The sequence below is a fragment of the Mobula hypostoma genome, chromosome 3 (assembly GCF_963921235.1).
Source record: "Mobula hypostoma chromosome 3, sMobHyp1.1, whole genome shotgun sequence".
In the NCBI taxonomy this organism is placed as follows: domain Eukaryota; kingdom Metazoa; phylum Chordata; class Chondrichthyes; order Myliobatiformes; family Myliobatidae; genus Mobula; species Mobula hypostoma.
The window spans coordinates 44,230,791-44,239,621 of NC_086099.1; positions in this window are offsets into that span (position 1 = coordinate 44,230,791).

Sequence of the window (8,831 nt, forward strand, 5' to 3'; positions counted from 1 at the left end):
ATCCCTGGCCACCACCAGTCCTGCCGGACGGTTGTGATTATGCTCTGCCTTCCCTGATGCATCACCCCATGATATAACTTCAGTAGTATCTGCCTAATACATGGTGGGGCCATCTCCACTCTTTCCTCCCCGTGTGTCCAGCACATGTCCGGTCCCTCCTTTGGCTCTTTTCTCCTCCATTTTCCCTTCTCTTCTGTCTCCACCTCTTCTTTTAATTTTACTAAGCTGGCTTCTCTCGTTCCTTCCTGCACGCTTGCAATTTCAGTTGTCTCTTGTTCCTCTGCTGCCCTATTCGCAGCAACATCTGCCCACTCATTTCCCTTCTGTTCCATGCTCTCACCCTTCTGGTGCGCTTTTACCTTAATCACTGACACCTCTTCTGGCAGGCTCACTGCTTCCAGTAGCTGTTGTATTAGGTGCCCATGCTGAATATTAGCATCTGCTGAAGTTATACACAAGCCATTAGGTAATCATGCACCACCCCGAATGCATACCGGCTGTCGGTATATATATTTACCCGTCTGCCCTCACTGCAGCGTAGAGCTACCAGTTCTGCTACCTGAGCTGAGCAGCCCCCTGGCAGTGCTCCTGAAGCTAACTCTTCACTTGTTTCCTTTACCACGGCCCACCCAGTTCGTGGTTTCCCATCTATGTACCTCCTAGACCCATTTATAACGATTTCATCTGCTGTTCCTTCACACCGATATCTTCTTCCTTCACAATTTCCATTTGGCATTCATGTGCTTCTCCCTCTGTTAGGATAGCGCTCGCGGGATTCTCCCCAGTGTCTCTAACTATAGTTACTGACTTGTCCTTTGGAATGAGAACTGCCTCCCAAGCTGCTCCTTGGCTATCGGTGACTGCTCTCAGCCTCCCCGTGTTCAGGAGCTCTACAATGGTATGGGTTGTGTGTAGGATCAGTTGCCCCATCATCACAACTGGTTCGCTTACTCGCAACGCAGCGGGGGAGTCTAAAGCTGCAACTGGGTCCTGTTTCATAGAGTAATTGGCCACTGGCTTTCTAGTGTCCCCATGGTCCTGCACTACTACCACGTTGTAGTACCCTCCCTCGTTACTACAGTATAGGTGAAAGGGGCGAGCTGCATCTGGTAACCCTAGCGTGGGTGCGGAAACCAGAGCTTTCGTGATTTCTGTAAAGGCCTTTTCCTCTTCTGACCACCACTTTACTTCTACCGGAGGGGGCTTCCCTCCTTTAATCAAGGCCTGTATCGGGGCCACTAGTGCTGAGAACCCCGGTATAAAATTTCGGCAGTAGTTAAACAAACCTATCACCTTCCTCACTCCCCTTACGTTGACTGGACGGGGCATGGAGCTGATCGCCGAGCGTCTGTCATCGGACATGTCCTTCCACCCTTGGGAAATGGTGTAGCCCAGGTACTGTACGGTTTGTTTTGCCTAGCAGAGCCTTGATTCTGCAGTGCCTCTAAAACACTGGCCATCGCTCCTAAATGGCCCACTTCATCTTCCGAAGCAATGAGTAGATCATCTACATATTGTAAGATGGTCGACCGGTAGTGCGTTAAATTGAGCTTTTCTAAAGTCTGCGCCATGACTTTATGAAAAATGGCTGGACTATTGTGGAATCCCCGGGGGAGTCTGGTCCACGTATACTGCCGCCCACCCAGGGTGAAGGCAAATCGGTCCTGGGATTCCGGTGCCAAAGGGAGCCCCCCCAAACCCATTAGCGATTTGCAGGACTGAAAAAAAATTACGTTCTGGAGACAGGCCATTCAGGAATGTCGCAGGGCTCGCCACGATGGAATGCAATCTGGGCGTGGTCTTATTAAGGGCGGTGTGGTCTATTGTTAACTGATATGACCCATTGGGTTTCTTTACTGGCCATATAGGCGAGATAGTAGTGGCCGCAATCTCTCTGAGTATCCCCTGGTGTTTTAGTTCCTTCACTATACCCTGGACAGCTGCCAGCGCGTCAGGTTTTCTAGGATATGCAGGTGCCCATCTATTTTAACTGGGTCTATATTTACCTGACCACAATCTTGCTTGTGTCTGGCCCACACAGCTGGGAACTGCTGACAAAATAAACCATAAACACCATCCGGGCTCCGGTCTCTAATGATCGGGGCAGCTGCGCCTATACTAGCCAGGTTGTGTGTTTTGTTGGTTGTACACTGCCCCGACTTGTCCATATTATTTCTCCCTTTCCCGAAACTATAACAGTTCCTGCTTCTCTTATGATATCTATTCCGAGGATCGTGCCCTCATTATTTGGACATACCCAGAAATACGCTGGAAGCTGCACTCCCCCGATTTCTAGTATTTGCGACTCGCTTCTTTCAGCTTTTACTGTTTCTCCTCCTAGTCCCATAATATAAATAGCATGTCGGGTTGTTGGCAAGGGTAGGTTAGTTATCGATACCGATGCCCCTGTGTCGACTAACATATTGCATTGCTGGCCCCCGAACAATGCTGTTGTGAACGTCCGCGGGTTACCAGCAGTAGGGGCCACCGCCAGCTATTTTCCTGATTTAGAAGCCGTCTTTACTAGCTCTATGATCTGATCAGCAGTCAGACTGGATAATCTGGGTGCTGATGGGCTGAGTGTCTAGGTGTCTGCCGCCACCTTCGCCTGGGTTTTTCCCCTTCCTTTTCGACACTGTCTCCAGCCATGTCCCGATAGGCTGTAGCATATCAACTCCTTCACTGTCTGATACCTGGTCCGGCAGTCCTTTGCTAGGTGCCCTGGTTATTGGCACCTAAAACAAACCCTCGATGTCGTCGTAGTAGCTGCACCCACGATACCCACTTTACGATTCCTCTTGCCTTTCCTTTGGTCTACCTCAGTGGCCCACTAAACTATCGTAGAGTAGGTCGACCCCACCATTATGCCTAAATCTAAAACTTCCTGGTGGGCTGAGCTCAGGCCTTCCTTCAGCATTTTCAGGAAGACTTCGTCATCCCTCCCTGGATTAGCCAACTCGGAATACTCCTCGTAAACTTGATACCTACTTTCTGCGTGATCCATGGCTGTCTCGTCAGCCCTCTGGGTCACTGCCATTATCGTTCCCCAGCTGCTCTTGCCTCCCCACAGTCGCTGCCTCACTTCCCCTTTAAAAGAGTGACATCATTCTTCATTACTGGCGCTCCTGGTAGTTGTCCATGTACCATCCCGCACCCCCTGGGCCATACAGTCCCACATATTCCTCAGGCACTTCGCTTTCACCAACACGTGTATATCTTTCGGGTGCATCTGGTGAATTTCAACAATTTCCTTGAGTTTACGCCAGAATTCTGAATTCCCACAGGCGACTTTAAGTGAGGGTAATTCAGACAAGATGCTCTGTTCTCCCCGGGGGTGAAGGGCTTATGAATGGTCGTAATCATTGTCAAGGGCTGGCTCGGATCATCAGGGTTCTCAAACTGACGTTGCCTGACCTCAATAGGTGCCATTCTGGTAGATCAATCTGGGTAAAACCTCTCCCTGAGATAATCCCACACCAATTCCCACACTACGCAAAATATAAAAGACGGATACCAGTTAAACAGCACATAGTTAAAACCGCAGAATATGTATTCCACAATCTGTCACTTTTTAGTACCTGAACTCATGATGCCTGCTGTATTTCTTTGCATCACACTTGCAAAACGTATACACTAAAATGCAGCTCCCCGAACGAGTATACACGCCCCTACTCTGGCATCCTGAACCGTCGGTAACCACCTTCTGCAACTGGTGGCTCCGTCTCACCAAGTTAACACGCAAAGTTTCCTCACTTACATAAACACACATGCACGCGCATACACCACTTTTATATCTACCAGTTCAGCTCTCTTCACTCGTGATACTTCGTGTTCCCGTGTACCACCGACCCGAACAGATCGAAGTGTGAGTGCTATTTTAGAAAAATACTTAGAGTGCTAGGATCGCTGGCCACACGATGGGTCACGAAGGTATCCCACTCCTAACTCCAAATGTTGTTGCATGAATGAAATCACTGGAGAGAGAGTTACTAGTAGATACAAAGCAGCTTCTTTATTTGACAAAACCAGGTACAGCAGGCATCATCATATGGAGATGCTTTAGGTGGAAAGATCTGCTGGCCCAGCGTGGGGCTCAATATTTATTTGCTAAACACAAAAGGACAATCCATATTTACAAAGTATAGACAATGCTTTCTTTTGAGGCTACATACAAACTTCACACTTCCTGATTACATCCATCCCACCAGTGCCAGCAACGTCTGGACTGGTATTCACAGCTTTTAGGAAATGCATTGCTACAAATGGACTGGGATTCTGATATTCACAGCTTTTAGGAAATGCATTGTTACAAATGGTCTGGGATTCTGATATTCACAGCTTTTAGGAAATGCATTGTTACAAACTCAATCCACAGTACATTGTCAAGGAACAGAAGACCGGTGGCCAAAGCCATTTGCTAAGTGTACATGACCTAAACCCAAAAATTACTGTAACAGTATCTTCCTTTTACCAAATTTTTTTGACACGTGCCTAAGACTTTTGCACAGTACTCTCCAGCTTCCAGGATAAATGCAGTTCCAACAGCCTTCAAAACAGTTATCTAGGGCAAAGCAGTTCACTTAATCATTTTCAGTTTTGAATTCCGACTTCCACTACCTGTAGTTGTGTGCTTTTTCAACCCCCTTCTCAGCCATCCTTGTTACAAAACTTAACTTCGCCTCCCATTAACTTCCCACTGGAGAGTAGCAATTCTTTGGTATAGCCAGCAGGAAACTATTGAATCTTTCTCAACCTCAGTCACTGACCTATAGCGCACAATGACATTGATTTATCAGTTGAAATGAAACCATCGATGACTCCTCTTCTGAGGCATAGGAAAGGATGGGTCTTAGATGGAACATCAAGGAGTAAAGTTCTTTCATCAATCCACTTCCCAACTATAAAGATGCATAACAAAATCCAAATAGATCACTTCCAGTATTTTGGGAGCTATGTCTCAAGTGATAGGAAACACCACTATCAAAATTCACTATTGGCTTCAGTGAGCCCAATCTTTTTTTTAATCAAATCAAACTTAATTGATAATAAAATATTTACAAGAATAAACTGTTCAATGCCTTTTCATTCTTTACATTCATAGTCAATGTTTTCTGTACTGTTGTATTATATTCCTACATATCAATGCACTGCTGCACTAGAGGCACTCGAGGGTGGTATACTACGACAATAATTGAGGGACTTCCTCTCCAGTAGCAGAAAAACTCCACACTGCAGTCCTTCTCACTGACCCCTTGCAGAGACTGCACCGAGCTTCAGTGTACCCCTCAGCAAGTACTCCTGCAGGCTGGAATGTGCCAGTCTGCAGCATTCCTCCGTGGACACCTCGATGCACTGACAGGCCATCATCCTCTGGGCAGACTGAAGGATGTTTTTCACTAAGTTGATGGTCTCCCAGCAGCACTTAATGTCCATCTCTGTGTGTATCCCTGGGAACAGCCCACAGATCCAACAGACCTCTGTCATGCAGCCGTGCAGAATAATCACAACATAGGACCTTGTATCTTTCTCCTCTGCACAGGTCCAAACTTAACCCAGCATCATTGGAAAAATGTATTTGAACACTAAATCTGTCATCTGTTTTGGTGGGATGATCCTCACACCCTTTTAACTTGTCAGAAATATTGATAATCTGAAATAAACATCTCAAAGCACTGGTGACATAATCTGTCCTCATGAAATTCTCCAAATCCGCTGGCAAAGTGGAGGTACTCTGATGAATATCTCCAGCAGTGAGGCTCCGCTCAATCTCCATCAACTCCATATTGGGCAATGATATTGTGTGCTGAGACACAGCACTTTATTCTGAGCTATGTCACAGAAAGTGATTCCCAGGAGAATGAAAAAAAGGTTCCTCAAGGTTACTTGTGGAAAAATGTAACAAGATCGCTCATATTAGCGGAAAAGCATGCAGAAAGCACTGATCACTTGGCAGTTTTCTGATGGGGCTATATGCTCAAACAACTCAAAGAGTGCATAATATTTCTGACAACATATCCATCTCATTAAGTTATAGAACAAAGAACATAGAACACAACAGCACAGTACAGGCCCTTCAGCTCACAATGTTGTGCTGACCTTTTAAGCTACTCTAAGATAAATCTAACCCTTCCCTCCTGCATGTCCCTCTGTTTTTCTATTATAGCTGTCCCTTCTGGTAGAGTATGCAGATCCAGCATTTGATCCTTAAAAGTCCAGCGAAAACAAATCATCCTCAACTTTGATGTATTGCCCAAGGAGAGTAGATGAAAGTAGTTATGAAAAGATGTATTCAAGCAACACTCACTGAGAAATTTCAATTTATGTTTCCCCTGATCCACTTGGTTCCAAACCTCATAAACATATTGGGCCAAATATAAATATAAAAACCGAATTCCAGGTGTGAAATGAGAGCGACTGACCTTAATGTCTGGACAATACTTGAACACGCATGGCATCAAAATGCCTGGTAGAAATTGAACTCAGTGGGAATTGAAGAGAAAATTCTCCATTTGAGTTGCTGGAAAATGCCATAGTCACTGCTGGAGTTCACAAGGAAGAACTTTAGACATAGCCGTCTTCAGTAGCCTCAGCAAATTCGTCATTCTACCAGAAAATCAGAAGTAGCAGTCTATGCCTGAATGCAGCAAAAATCAGATGATATTCTCACATGGACTGATAAGTGGCAAGTAACATTCATGCCATCTATGTAAAGCAAAGAGCATCTTTAGCAGGAGAAAGCCTCACTACTTAATCTTGATATTCACAGATTCATAGATTAAAACCCCAGCTCTTTATTGAACTTTGCAAATATTTATTCACCAATTCCCCTGTGGAGATGGCAATAGGACCATCTTCACATTTTCCATAACCAGGATATTCCAAACTCTAAGCACACATTACTTAAAGTAGTGTTACTTATTTTTCACTGTATTTGATAATAAGACCATAAGACCACAAGACAAAAGAGCAGAAGCCGGCCATTCATCCCATCGAGTCTGCTACGCCACTTTATCATGAGCTGATCCATTCTCCCATTTAGTCCCACTCCCCCGCTTTCTCACCATAACCTTTGATGCCCTGGCTACTCAGATACCTATCAATCTCTGCCTTAAATACGTCCAATAACTTGGCCTCCACTGCTGCCCGTGGCAACAAATTCCATAGATTCACCATCCTCTGACTAAAAAAATTTCTTTGCATTTCTGTTCTGAATGGGCGCCCTTCAATCCTTAAGTTATGCCCTCTCATACTAGACTCCCCCATCATGGGAAACAACTTTGCCACATCCACTCTGTCCATGCCATTCAACATTCAAAATGTTTCTATGAAGTCTCCCCTCATTCTTCTAAACTCCAAGGAATATAGTCCAAGAGCGGACAAACGTTCCTCATATGTTAACTCTCTCATTCCCGGAATCATTCTCGTGAATCTTCTCTGTACCATCTCCAACGTCAGCACATCCTTTCTTAAATAAGGAGACCAAAACTGCCCACAGTACTCCAGGTGAGGTCTCACCAGGGCCTTATAGAGCCTCAACGTCACATCCCTGCTCCTATACTCTATTCCTCTAGAAATGAATGCCAACATTGCATTTGCCTTCTTCACTACTGACTCAACCTGGAGGTTAACCTTAAGGGTATCCTGTACAAGGACTCCCAAGTCCCGTTGCATCTCAGAACTTTGAATTCTTTCCACATTTACATAATAGTCTGCCTGTTTATTTCTTCTGCCAAAGTGCATAACCATACACTTTCCAACATTGTATTTCATTTGCCACTTCTTTGCCCATTCTTCCAATCTATCCAAGTCTCTCTGCAGACTCTCCATTTCCTCAGCACTACTGGCCCCTCCACCTATCTTTGTATCATCAGCAAACTTAGCCACAAAGCCATCTATTTCATAATCCAAATCGTTGATGTACAATGTGAAAAGAAGCGGCCCCAACACGGACCCCTGTGGAACACCACTGGTAACCGGCAGCCAACCAGAATAGGATCCCTTTATTCCCACTCTCCGTTTCCTGCCAATCAGCCAACGCTCTATCCATGTATGTAACTTTCCCGTAATTCCATGGGCTCTTATCTTGTTAAGTAGCCTCATGTGTGGCACCTTGTCAAAGGCCTTCTAAAAATCCAAATATACAACATCCACTACATCTCCCTTGTCTAGCCTACTGGTAATTTCCTTAAAAGATCAGGCAGAATTTTCCTTTAAGGAATCCATGCTGAGTTCTGCCTATCTTGTCATATGCCTCCAGGTACTCTGTAACCTCATCCTTAATAATCAACTCCAACAACTTCCCAACCACCGATGTCAAGCTAACAGGTCTATAATTTCCCTTTTGCTTCCATGCCCCGTTCTTAAATAGCGGAGTGGCATTTGCAATCTTCCAGTCCTCCGGAACCATGCCAGAATCTATCGACTTTTGAAAGATCATCGCTAATGCCTCCGTAATCTCCACAGCTACTTCCTTCGGAACACGAGGGTGCATTCCATCTGGTCCGGGAGATTTATCTACCTTTAGACTATTCAGCTTCCTGAGTACTTTCTCTGTCGTAATTGTGACTTCGCACACTTCTCTTCCCTGCCACCCTTGGGTGTCCAGTATACTGCTGATGTCTTCCTCAGTGAAGACTGATGCAAAATACTCGTTCAGTTCCTCCACCATCTCCTTATCTCCCATTATGATTTCTCCAGCATCATTCTCTATTGGTCCGATATCTACCCTCACCTGTATTTTACTCTTTATATACTTGAAAAAGCTTTTAGTATCCTCTTTGATATTATTTGCTAGCTTCCTTTCATAGTTAATCTTCTCCCTCTTAATGACC